At 39.5% G+C, this 13,348-nt stretch overlaps 1 long non-coding RNA gene across 1 annotated transcript; it reads left to right on the top strand.

Annotated features, from left to right (window-relative positions):
* Positions 1 to 5: 5 nt before the first annotated feature.
* On the top strand, positions 6 to 1,627 carry LOC111927674 (uncharacterized). Its single transcript, XR_015284065.1, has 2 exons — positions 6 to 52; positions 1,435 to 1,627. It is a non-coding gene; the product is annotated as an uncharacterized LOC111927674 (long non-coding RNA).
* The last annotated feature ends 11,721 nt before the right edge of the window (positions 1,628 to 13,348 follow it).

Below are 13,348 nucleotides of genomic sequence, written 5' to 3'. Positions count from 1 at the left end.
AGAAGCATCTCCCAGTGAACCACATGGAAGAGTAGAGGCAGAAGGATGCAAGGCAAGGGGCAAGGGGGAGAATGGGAGATAAAGTTATGATGAATGTTATGGGAGAGGTAATTGTGTCATTGAAGGTCAGAGAAGAAATGGGCAAGTGCAAAGAGAAGCCAGCAGCGCTGGAGGAAGAGGAGGATATGCAGGAAGAATTGGGCAATGAGATCTCCTTGGAAAGATGAATGGTGTTGGGGCAGTGGCTTTCACAGCACCCTGGGAGGGATTTACAGCTCCATGACCTGCACTCACACCTGGCGGCTGATGCTGCCTTGGAGGTACAAACCCACATGTCCCAGGTTGTGACTGTTTCCTCTGGGCAACAAAGAAGCTCAGAAAGTGTTGCTGCTCATGCTGAGGGGTTTGGCACTGGCATGAGCTGTTGCCATGTGCATTTACAAAGGTCCCCACCTCCAGCAATACCCGAGCACACCAGGAGCTCAACAGAGCCGAGGCAGCCAGGTGCACAGCTGCCTACAGCGTGTGATGTTCACTGCTAACAATTTTGTAGCTCATTTGAGACAGCCCCTGCCCGTTCTGTGTACTGAGGGGAAAGCTCCCAGCACACCCATTTAATTCACTTTCATAACAGGAGATTATAACTTCCAAATATTTGTCAAGAATTCTCAAGAGCCACGCCAGAAATTATTTGTACGTCAGAGGCACTTATAAAGTGCAGGAGGATGCCTGGAGAAGCTGAGGTTTAGATTGCAAATACTGTGGTATCATGACAGCTTTTCACTGAGAGTTGCAGCACGTGCGTTTGCACTTCTATTATAAAACCTTATTTAGCTGCTGAAGGGGCTAAAGCCATTCTTAGGTTCTCTAAAAGATCTTTTTAATTCCTAGCTCTCCCTGTGGGAGGCTGGAGGCCAGCTATTCTTTCCACTCGAAGAGTAGGTACCTACAATTCTTGACAAGCAAAGTTCTTTGTAGGCAGAGAAAAGTAGGCTAAATGCAAAAAATGCCTGTGAGGAGTTTTTCAGCACATGCAGAAACTGCGAATTGTTGGTTCTTATCCTAACTTGTCACCCCATTTCTAACATATGCTAAAGATGGTTATTCTTGAAGAAAAGATCTTTATCATAAGAAAAAAACCAAAACAAAATCATATTTATATTTCTCATAACAGAGTGTAAATAAAACTATAAAACTATTCAGCAAAGGCCATTTTAAAATGTTTTTTGAATGTGTTTAAGAGCTCACTTAAGACAATTTAAAATATTCACTCATTTATGTGTCACTGGATGAAAAGTAACCCCTCTAGAACAAGTTTATAACAATCTTCTCCCAGTTTTGTGTCAATGGTGTTCTCAGGTATATCCTGGACGTGGCTGGTACATTTGATGGGCAGCATGGTCCTGATGCAGAACCCAAACCTTTATCCTCCAGATTATACCCAGGAAGTCACATCTGACAGATCAAAGCAGCTGAACTCCTAAAGAACCAGGGACTTAGCTCAGCCATCATTGCAGTGCCAAAAACTTCTGAAAAGACCAGCTTCTAAACAGAATAAAAATATTCAATAAAGCATCAGAAAAATACCATTCTATACCTTTAATACAAACACTATTATATTTTCAAATATGTCTGATTTTGTTTTTGTTGGCAGTTTTTTTCCTCAGCGCCTAATTTTATCTCAGGAGATTTAGTTGCCTTAATCAATATTTATTGCAAAGTTTCAGTAAAACCACCAAATACAACATGTTATAGAATCACAGCATCTTAATATTGTATTTTAAAAGACATAAATTCTAAGAACTGGGATGTATTAAATAAAACCCTGGAATTATCTACTCTAATTTTTGTGCACTAGATAAAGTTTATTTCCATAAATGAATACCTGTAAAGCAAGACAGTATTTTTACCATCCCTTTAAATCATGTTAGATTAACACATTAGGAATCATTCACCAAGTGTCAGCTAATAATATGGGTTTAGATTACAATAAAAAGAGGATTAATAGCACCAACATTATGCACATGATATATTCCTTATGCCACCAGCTCTCCACTACCTAGGACAGCCTGAGCCTGACACCAGGGACAGGAAAACCCAGTGGCAGAACTATTGCAGACTCAAGAGTCACTCTGGCATCCCTGTAGCACATTCCAGTTTTTGCAAATGCTCATGAGTTGAGCTGGCTCCTCACAGATAAGATATGAAAACAGTGACACAGTCTACTCATGGCTGAATAATCTTCCCACAGGCTTTGGGGACTGAATGATCTTAGCAGTCAGACTCTCAGAAACTCAATTTTTTAGGTCTTAGACAATGTTCTTTATACCATATCCTCCTTGTCAACAGAGAAGAAAGAAATGAACCCTTTCTTTTCTAGTACTTTTTCTTTATTTAGCAGCTTTTCCCAAGACAACATTTTAAACTGGTCTTTAAGGATGAGAAACACTTTCATGAATGAAACAGCCTTCCTAGAGGCAATTCATGAATCCAGAGTGATTTTTTTAAAGAATTGTAACTATTATTTGGGTTTGATTTCATGATCTGTTTGTTGCACATTTGACCATTTGAATTTTGTTTAAACCGGAATGCACTTCTAACACCGCATAAAATATTAAACATTTTCATAATACTACTCCCCTTTCCAAGCCAGATCCCATCTGTTAAGACAACTTCTTAGATCTTTCAAATGTTCATCCACTTTCAAACCAAGATTCTCAGAGTCCTGCTCCAGCATATAGAAGCATGCTTTTTTTGTTTGTTTGTTTGTTTGTTTATTCTTCAGTTCCTTCCTAGTACCCAACATTCTGAGCTTTTATGTTTTAAGAGAGGCAATTTTGTCATTGCAAGTCCATCACATTATGCTTTTTTAATGCTTTTGTTAATGAAAAGGCAAAACCTAGTACAGTTCCTTTCATGATCTTGAAATGAATTTTCCAGGATAAAGAAACATGAAACAAGCTTTCTTGTTGGTGGCATTAGAGACATTTACCCTTGGCACTTGTTACCTATTATTTGTTACCTGCATTATCTCATTTCTTATTTGGAAGGTGAACTTTTTTTTGGTTACATATTGTTCTCACAAGTTTTACCACTGACAAAAATACAGCAGGAGTGAATCTGGTGGTTTTAAGCAAACTCCTCTGTTTTAATTTCACTCTCAAGTAGAAATAGTTCTTTAAAATAGTGAGTTTTATTTTAAGGAGACACTCAGTATGAGGAGTTCCAGTTGGTGATACACTTCTGACTGTTGCATGCCTTGCCTTCTAATCTATGCAGAAAATCATTAAGTTCTAACATTCCACAGAGGAGGAGTTTTTACATGGAAAGATGGACAGAGCTGTCCATCCTGGCCTTCAAACCATTCTTCAGTCCCACCAAGGGACAGAAGAAAAGTCACAGTCTAAAGTAAGCCAGTCACATCCAGACTTGCCCAGTCAAACAATGTGAAACTCAGCAACTCCTGCCCAACACCACTGCAGAGGAAATACCAACTGCAGCAGAACAATCTTGGATCCCATCCCTGAGCGTCCAAGAATGTGATATGTTTCCTGCAAGAAAGTCAAGTAAATAACCATTGTGACTCAGGAGGAATTCACACAAAATGCCCATAGGGGAAGAAATACCTACTTGGCAATCCATGGTTGTTTCTCAGAAGGGTCATTTCATCCTAATCCTTCAGTCTGGACCCTCAGGGGAAACCTGCTGAGGATGAGCCTGGTAACTATGGACTCATTTATAACTCTGCACAATTCCAGGAATAAGAAGCTTTTCAGAGATATATTTTTGATGTTTTATAAACTCTCTTGCCCACTGCTAGCCTCTCCATGCTGTACAGGTTATAGAGTATAAGTGTCTCTATTTTTTTGCCCCAGGAGGGAGCAAACCTGAATTTTCTCCATATGTCATGCATCTGCAGTGAGGAGCTCCATTCTTCACAGGGACCCATCACCTGCACTATTAAGCACTATAAGTAACCCAAATAATCAAATTGGTACATACCCAGCTAAGCTCTGAGCCATCATCCTCCTCCATTCATCTTTCTCTTAGAGGCTCAAAGAATCATGGAAAAGTTTGTGTTGGAAGGGATCCTGAAAAATCATCTAGTCCAACCCCCAGATCTTTGAAATCTGTTGCTTTTATTTCAGAACAATGGCTTTGTGTGTCTGTGATCTTTCCTGAACTCTTCAACTATGACAGTTGGCACTTCAGAAAATTATTTCCTCTCTCTACAAGCTGCAGCAAAATAACCCACACTACCATTATCTGATGTTCCACAATTGATATATCTGTGCCTTGTTAGGGTGCTAGAAAAGCCATACTTTACAGTTATTTCTTAGTTTTTAATTAAGGAGGCACAATATGTCCATCATTTAACAACACACTGCATACACTCATATGACAGGGAGGGACTGAAGACCGTGTGGTTTTTTTCACATTCATTCCTATATGAACAGCTGTGTAGTTGTACCACTGCATTAAACACTTCTATATATTTATTTAATACTTCTAATCAAATTGACACTGATAGTTCCTATTTTGATTACATTAGGATGGAATTTTAACTGTAATTTGTCTGTGTTGAATACATAACCCATTTCTGCCGTACAAAATAACACAATTTACAGATTATTTCATCTTGCAGTGTTAGGGATCTCTATGAAGCTGAAATTCTCTGCATACATGGAAGGAACAGCAAGTCAAAGCTAATTAGTGCAGTGAGAATCTGGGAGAAGTTGCTTCCTGTCTTTGAAATTTTCCACATCTTGGGTGAGGTGATCAGGCAGTGGGTGCTTTGTGACAAGCTGCAAGGCTGATTATACACTTTCATTTTCTATGTGTTTTAAATTATATTTCCACACTAATACACAGTTGTTTCCTAAGTGAATATGTGGTGTTTACTTAGGCAAGAAAAATACTCTTTTTTTGTGTGTGTACAAGACAGTTGGCTTTAAAGTTTTGCATTCATACAAACTGAGTAATGCACTTAATGGTAAGTAATTTTTTCCCCCTTTACTCCCCAGTAGGTTTGAGTGAGAGAAACTTCCTTAAGAAATGTGCCAGAAGAGAGGAAAATATGCTGGTGTATTACAGCTATGTGGGAAACCGTTATGTAGGTAATTGTAATATTTATTGAGCTTCAGATTTTATATAAGCTACAACTTTTTGCTTGTATTTTGCTATCATCAGATAAAGAAATCAAGGATTTAGCAAGAATAACTCTGCTTTCTAGCATGTTCAAAATTCAGCATGTCATGTCCTGGTGTATGAAATTGGAGATATTCCAAACAATATTCATTGAAAACCAGCAACTTTTTCTTACTTTACATTTTTGTATCCAGCTAATATGAATGTAAATACTATTAATCAGAAATTTAGGTGCTTTTTCATGAACACAAGACAGGGAAATGAGGAAGGCAACAATGTCTTTCTTCTTGTTTCTCTGCTTCTGTTGCTGTCTCTGTATAATATGAAGTCCGTAAATGTGCTCCAAGTTAACTTCAATAGTGTCACAATAACAATCTTCAGTTCCTCATCTCTCTTTTTGGTCTTTCACTATGAGATTAAATAGTTAGGAAACAATATTCCTTCCAGAAAATAAAGAAACAGAGTTTGAGGAAACCCTTTTCCAGGGGGTTTTGAATTAATCAGGTACTTATCCCAAGTAGTAAGATACACTGACATGACTTAAAATACTTGATACTAAATTTTGCCATTGAGGGCATCTGCATGACTTTGAAGGACGACCTTTGCACACCATTAAAGGTATGCAAAACCCGATCAGCCACACATAGAAGTTGAAAAAAACCCCAGGTATGATCTTGATGAATTCTTCACATGTATGAGATGGAGCCAATCTGTAATTTATTTGTTCTTGCAAGCACCATCAGCATCTAAATTCAGCATTCTTAGGGCAACTCCAAGATTCTACACTTGAAAAATGTGTGCAATGTGATAAGCCCTGTGTTCCCGGAGTACATGTGAAAATTTTAAAGCAATACTTTGAAGAATAAATTTATGAGTGGCTCCCAAGAACAATTTGAACAAAAAAATTTCTATCTACACATGAAGCAATGGTTGTCTTGTAATTCCTCCTTGTACTCCCTGATAAAATGAATTAAGCCTTTCAAGGAGGGAAATGAACAATAGTGAAGTCAAGCAGTGAGGATTTTCATGTGCAGGACAGACACTCACTTAGAAGATCAGCCAGAAGAACAGCTGACCAAAGCTGGAATCATACAAATGCCCATGAACACTAAGCAAAGGTCATAAATGTGGTTCAATGAAACAGCTGTTTGCTATTAGAATGAGGGTTTTCAAGTACTGTGTAGGTAATTCTTGGACAGTGTAGCCCATTGTTTAGGATAATTTAAAGAAACCATTCCTGGAAAGAATTGTTTGTGGTCAGACTCATTATCTCATCTCTTTTCTCACCCCATCTTTCTTTCTCATTGGCTGCTATGGCACCTCATCTATGTCTGGTGAAACAGATAAGTGGTAGTCTTGAAGCCCACTACAGGCAGCAGTCATTTTATCAGCTCCCTGAGCACTTCTGATGCTGTGGGCAGCACGTTTCTGTTTGTGCCTCCTTTGCTGTCTGTGTGCTCCCTGAGGGAAACAGTGGTGGGCTGACCCTGGCTGGGTGCTAGGTGCCCACCAAAGCCACTCTGTCACTCCCTCCTCAGCTGGCAGGGCAGAGAAAATACACCAGAAGGTCCATGTGTGAGATGAGGACAGGGAGAGATCACTCACCAGGTTACTGTCACAGGCAAAACAGGCTCAACTTCAGGAAATTGCTTCAATTTATCACCAATCAAATTAGAGTAGGATAATGAGAAATAAACCCAAAACTTAAAAAGCACTATTCCCCGCACCCCTCCTTTCTTCCTGGGCTCAGCTTCACTCCTGATCTTCTCTACCTCCTCCCACAAGCAATGCAGAGGGACATAAAATGGGGACTGCAGTCAGTTCACTGCACATTTTCTCTATCACTTCTTCCTCCCCAGAGGGAGGACTTCTCAAACTCTTCTCTGCTCCAACGTGGGTTCTTCCCATGGGCTGGAGTTCTTCATTAATTGCTCCAGTGTGAGACCCTCCCTTGGGATGGAGTCCTTTGGGAACAGTGTGCTCCAGCATGGATCCCCCATGGGTTCACAAGTCCTGCCAGCAAACCTGCTCCAGCATGGACTCCTCTCTCCATGGGGTCACAGCTCCTGCCAGGAGCTCCAGTGCACCTTCCCATGGGGTCTCAGCCTCCTCTGGGTATCCACCTGTTCCAGCACGTGGTCCTCCATGGGTGGAGGTGGATCTCTGCATCCCTGTGCTCTCCATGCAGGGGAGTCTCGGCTCCAGCCCCTGGAGCAGCTCCTGCCCCTCCTTCTTCACTGACCGTGGTGCCTCCAGGGCTGTTGGTCTCACATCTCCTCACTCCCCTCTTTGGCTGCTGTTGAACAACAATGTTTTTCCCCTCTCTTAACTAAGTTATGCCAGAGGTGCTCCGACCATTGCTGATGGGCTCAGCCCTGCCCAGCTGGTCTGTCTCAGAGCTGGCTGGTTTTGAGTCCAGAGGACACAGGGGAAGCTTCCAGCAGCTTCTCACAGCCCCTCTGTACCAAGAGCTGTTCCCATAAACCCAGCACAGGGCTCTTCCTGGATAAGCAGGCCATTGCTCATCTTGCTTGCAGCTGCAAAGCTCACTTCTGTGCAGACACCCCGCTTGTTGAGAACCTAAATTTCATTTCACCTAACATTGCCAGGCTGAATGTTACATAGCCATTCACTTTTTCTCTGCAGCTGCTGGGGAAAGGAAAGCAGCTCTGGAGGACAAAGGTGGAATGGGGCAAGCTGTGCTCAGGGAGCGCTGCCTTTCCCCATGCTCTGCCCAGAGATGGCAGGGAGCCACCTCTGACAAGGTGCCCCATTTGTAGGTGGTTACAACCCAGCGAGATGGATACAGCTGAAATGAATATTATTTACCATGTTAGGAGCCTCACCCTCCTTTGAAATAGAGACAGATTTTTGATGGATTTAGCCCATTAAGTAGAAGCTGGAGCTGTGCAGTCAGCTGCATTCTTTCAGCCATATGGTTTTGATACTCATAACATTCCTCAAATTAAGGTTCAAGGAAAACTTCAAAGTCTACTATTACTTGGTGAAATTAATACTATTAGTGGAATTAATCTGTGCACTTCAGTTGGATTCTCCACCTGAGAAGAATAAGGAATTAGTCTTTTGTGATGATGTGTAGTCACAAATTAAAATCCTTAAGAACTGCTGGCAATTTGGTCCATCTTATTCAGAGAGGAAAAAAAAAGAGCACAAAACAAGGATAAATTTAGATTTTTTTCTGTCATTTCAGAAAATAAAGGAATAATTACCCTGTCTCTGGGAAATTAAAATATATTGCTTTGTCCATTTTTGTTTTATATTTCTGTTAAAGATGTTAAGATTTTCTGTCATAGATTTAAAAAAACAGAAGTATGTCTAACCATATCTTACTACATGTGCATCTAAAAGTGCAAACACAAGGAAAAAGCAAATAATTAAAGGGATGTTATGATATGAAATTTGATTCTTATTTTAATGTAGAAAATAACCAGCAATAAGTTCAAAAGCAGAGCTCCAGAACTATAGTAGTTTAGATTTCAAAAAGAAAACTATCTTGTAGATATCAGATTTGTCCATTTGGTCTCAATTTGTAACTGAGAGCAGTGCAAACTACAGAAGCAGTGACAAGTCAATTCAACTTCTAAAGAGCATTTTGCTTGATATTCAAAAAAGTCAAACCACAGAAATAATGATCTGTTTACAACATAAATTTTAGCTTCTGTCCATTGGTGTTATTTCCACATATTTAGATTCTGAATTATATTTACCTTCCCAAAATAGTGTTATAGGAAAAAAAAAAATGCAAAGAACTAGTGTGCTGAAAAAAGCAGATTGCCTCTGGATGATAAAGGATCTACTTAAATATTGTTTCAGTAGACCAACTGATATGTCTAGTAAAAACAGACAAGCTTTGATGCATACAAGCCTGTTTTCAGATCTAATAAAAGATACTGCCCTTCTTTACAAGTTCTGGCTTGCTTACTGCCTTATACCATTCTGGCTACAAAGACACAGCTATTGCTCAAACATTATTGCTACTCTGAACGTTCCAGCCAAAGTAACACTACTGCTGCAAAAGTCCTAGTATGAGTTACTTCACATTTATCCAAGATATTTAATCAGAAAGGCTACAGGGCTTCATAAAATACAGTATGGCACACAGTTAATCTGCATTATGTTCTCAAGTGACCTGTCACAGAGACATAATGGAACAGCAATAGCAGTTATCAAAATTCAGTCTTTACAAATCATCCATGTAAACTGACATATGTTTACTGCACTATTTCATTAAAGAGAAGTAATGATTTTTTTGGACTACGAGAATTATTTTTGAAAGGTAACTGGCAATAAAATATAGATAGTTGAGAAAAACTTCTGGACAAAACAAAAAAGCAAAGAATGGAGTGAGAATACATAACTAAAGGTTCAAAAATCCTACTAGTCTGAATGTTACTCTATGAAATCTCTCTTAGGACTGAAGAAAGAAAATCTTTAGTCACATGGAAGAAAAAACCCTAGCTTTACAAAATTGCACACTTCCTTCCTGTAAATATTTTTAGATTTAAGCTTTTCTCAGAAACTATTTTTATAAAGCTCAGACAAAACCATTGATGCAAGATCTGAAATGGATCTGTGTTTCTGTTCAAATCATGTTTGCACGTTTGTTTCAAAATTTGTGGTTTACTCTTAAATAATATTCTCTTCTTGTTTCTGATCACAGCTTTTTTTTCCTTTTTCCATTCCAAAAGTGTAGTGGCGACCCTTCTCCTTTCAGAATACCCTGTTTTGAAGTTTCGAAACTTCTCATGGTTTCTTAATGACACTGGTTTCACATGATCCCATTGTCTGCCTCTGCCTCTTGGTTCCCCTTGATTCTTTCAGCCAATTTCAGTAAACCCTGAATGAGGAAAAAGGGCTTTCAACGAGATACTAATTCCTACAAAATTTTAGGAAGACTGCTAGTGAGAGGAGGAAGAAATTCCAAAGAAATGCCCACTGTTGGAAAGGGAAGTACAACTCAGTCACTATTCTTCCTGCTTACTATTAGCTAATTAAGCTCCTGACTAGCCCAGCATATCCACCATAAACCAGGCACATGAGGGATGTAATTCAGGTTTGGAGGGAGATCAGGGCTGGAAGGGTGTAGGATGCTCAGCCCCAGGAAAACCAGCTGCTTCCGTTCTGCTGCGCCCATAGCAACGCTCATGTTTACAAACCCTCCTGAGGAGAAAATGGCCATCGTATGACGTGTGATGGACGGGGTTTGTGAACAACAGGCTCCCTCAAATCCCTACCAGTGCAATGACAAACTGTGTGCAGAGAGGTGCTCAGAAAAGCTGAGGAAATTGCAGTAGTTCACAAATCAGAATTCCTTGCTGGTTTTTTTAAACAATGTCCTCATCTGGCACTTTAAGAACAACATTGACAAGTTTTAAGAACTGTTTCCCTTCTTCCCTCACTCTACTCTTAAGGCTGGAAGGAAGTCAAACTTCTTCAAGGTTCATGTGGATGAAGAGGACCATATGGTTGTCAAATCAATTTTTTGAACTCTGTCCAAGTCCTACAAGATGGATGCTTTTCACATGGACACCACATGGTTTATCTGAGGACAGTTCAGATAGGAATGAACTAGACAGGAAAAATATTTTGAATTGCTCCCTCTCCAAAAGATAGGCAAGATACTCTTTTAGGCCTATAAACAGACTTTTTGACAAATGCAACATCTTCTGAGCATTTGGTAGGCACACTGAGAATTTCTGTTTGTGCTGTTCATTTAACCCATCCATGCACAGCTAAATGAATAATGTAAAAATGCCACACCATGTTTCTCTTATCACAAGAGTTGCTCCTAATCAGATAACATCCTTTCCTCAACGTGAGAGACCATAGGTGCCTATAAAATCTTTTCCTTGTAAAATTTCTATGATTTCTGCCTAAGCAACCATTCTTTTGTACCTGTAGGAGTACAAACTGGATATAACTGCTTCTATGAGTCTTTTAAGAGTGACATTATGCCCATTCCAACATCATTGCTAATATCTTTTACAATCAGAAAAAAGAAGTTGAAAGATAGAAAGTTATCACTATGCAGTCTTACGCTGATGTAAGGAATGGCAATTAAAGCAGTCACCTCAGGAGAAACTAAAATGAAATGTCTATACTTGACCTTTATTTGCAATGGAAAAGAGATAGAGTATCACTCCAGGACAGTTTTTATAACATTTTGATACATCATTATCATATGATTTTTTTTTCCTTAATTTTGAATGTTAATTTATATGTAGAGTAAGTACTGCCACACAACCTGTTGTTTACTGAACATTGGTGGACGGTGTGTGATGCAGCATCCAAGGGGCTGAACCAGGAGGAAAAAAAAGATCTTTTGTGGGTCTGTGGAAAAAGTCTGCTTTCTCCCATCTGTTAGTCTTCCTTTTGCTACCCCACTGCAAAACTCCACAGTTTTACTCTGCATCAGCAGTGTTTCATTTTTGTCTACTCATTGAGCAGTGCAGCATCAGCCAGAGCTTAAGAACTGGGGAGAAACACACAAATTAACATAGTGATTTTCTAAATTCTGAGTAATTCCCTCGTCAGAATGTTTTGTTTTTCAGCTAGCTCACAACTGGTTTCACTTTTTGTTTGATGGGCTAGCTGCAGTGCTGGAGCAGGGAAACCTTCAGGGAAAAGTTTCCCTTCCCCACATTTGCACCCTGAATTAAAGATGTCAGAAAAGCATTTCAAATCATACCAATAATGTCTAATCATACCAACAGTTGTGTGGAATTAACCAGAATTCTGTCACAGTTCTCTGTGTGGATGCTTACTTTGGAGCACTTAAGTCAGATTTGTGAATGCCTACTGACTTCTGTCTTCATCTCATGGGTATTCTTTAATCAGTAATTTATCTCGCTTGTATACTTATGTTTCCACAGCTGCTGCACAAAGACAAACTGGTAACATTTATTTGCAGTGTTGGGCTGTGTGCACCTTTTCAGGCAGAAGAGTGTAGCACAAAGTGAGCCACAGCAATGCCCTCAGAAGCCTGAGCAAAGAGGGGCAGGCATAGATTCTGGTCTGGGGGAACAGGAAGAATTCCCCAGCCAGAAGTGTGTGTGCAGCTTGCTGGTTCGGGAACCACACAGGGTCATTGCAGATCCAGTACCTTCTTTTATTTGGTGCCATAAATAGCTGTGTGCTTCAGTCTATTATGACCTTTGATTAGAACAGCTTAAATGAACTGCTGGTCTGTCAAGGCACTCCAGAGTGCACCTTTAAACCAGGCAGGAGGCCAGATATAAACAACAATAATTTTGGTTTTTTCCCCATGAAAGTGCAAAATTCCTCCAGTATTAGTTTGCTTCTGCAAATTTTACATAAAGTAGAATCTAAAACCTGAAAAGTACCACCAAAGGTCCTGGAGAGTTGAAGAGGAATCAGTTCTTCATCTGTTCCAAGCCTAAGGTTTCAATTAAAATAATCAAAGCTTACACTCTTTCTCTTGTCTGAAGGAATGCTTCTTCACAAGAGGGAATACTTGCTACAAGTTGTACCACCATTGTTTCCACAACTACTCTTCATATCTTCTTTTTGTTGTTGCTGACTTTTATGTGAACTAACAGTCAATTTCTTGGTGGACAATTGCTCACATTATAAAAATCCACTGACATGTCACTCTTTGGCTCTGCCAAAACAAGCCATGGTAGTCAGAAGGAACACAATATTTGGCCTGCCATTAAAACAAGGGTCTACTTAACAATAAAAAGAAATGACCATCAACAAACACAGCAGTTTCTTTTTAAAGATAGGTGTCAAAACATAGGCAAGTACAATTGTTTGAGGTGTCACCGTGCCTCTGTAAGTTATCATAAACAGTGAAGGGCTTGAGGGAGAATACTGCAGTGGCAAGGGAAGGAAAAAGCATTACAGATGCAGCTATTTTAAATGCTTTCCCTGGAAAACAAAGTGGATACATGGGAAATAAGAGGAAAAGCTGAAAGTAGTTGATAAGCAACAAAAAAGAAGGCCACAATAACACACACAGTTGCACGAAAATCACACAATAATAAAAGGGCTGATAAAAGGGCTGTTTTGATATGATTACATGTATTTCTAACCCAAACATGAAAGACTTACACTTGCTGACTTTCACCATGGTTATAACTTGTTTTTATTGTTGAAGAAAATGCACATAAAGCTATTCCTTCAGTAAACAAACTGTTGCACTTGTACATTGATAAAG

Source organism: Cyanistes caeruleus, chromosome 3 (genome assembly GCF_971803275.1).
Source record: "Cyanistes caeruleus chromosome 3, bCyaCae1.hap1.1, whole genome shotgun sequence".
In the NCBI taxonomy this organism is placed as follows: domain Eukaryota; kingdom Metazoa; phylum Chordata; class Aves; order Passeriformes; family Paridae; genus Cyanistes; species Cyanistes caeruleus.
The sequence above is the reverse complement of the archived record's forward strand: the minus strand, read 5'-3'. Positions and strand labels throughout refer to the sequence as shown.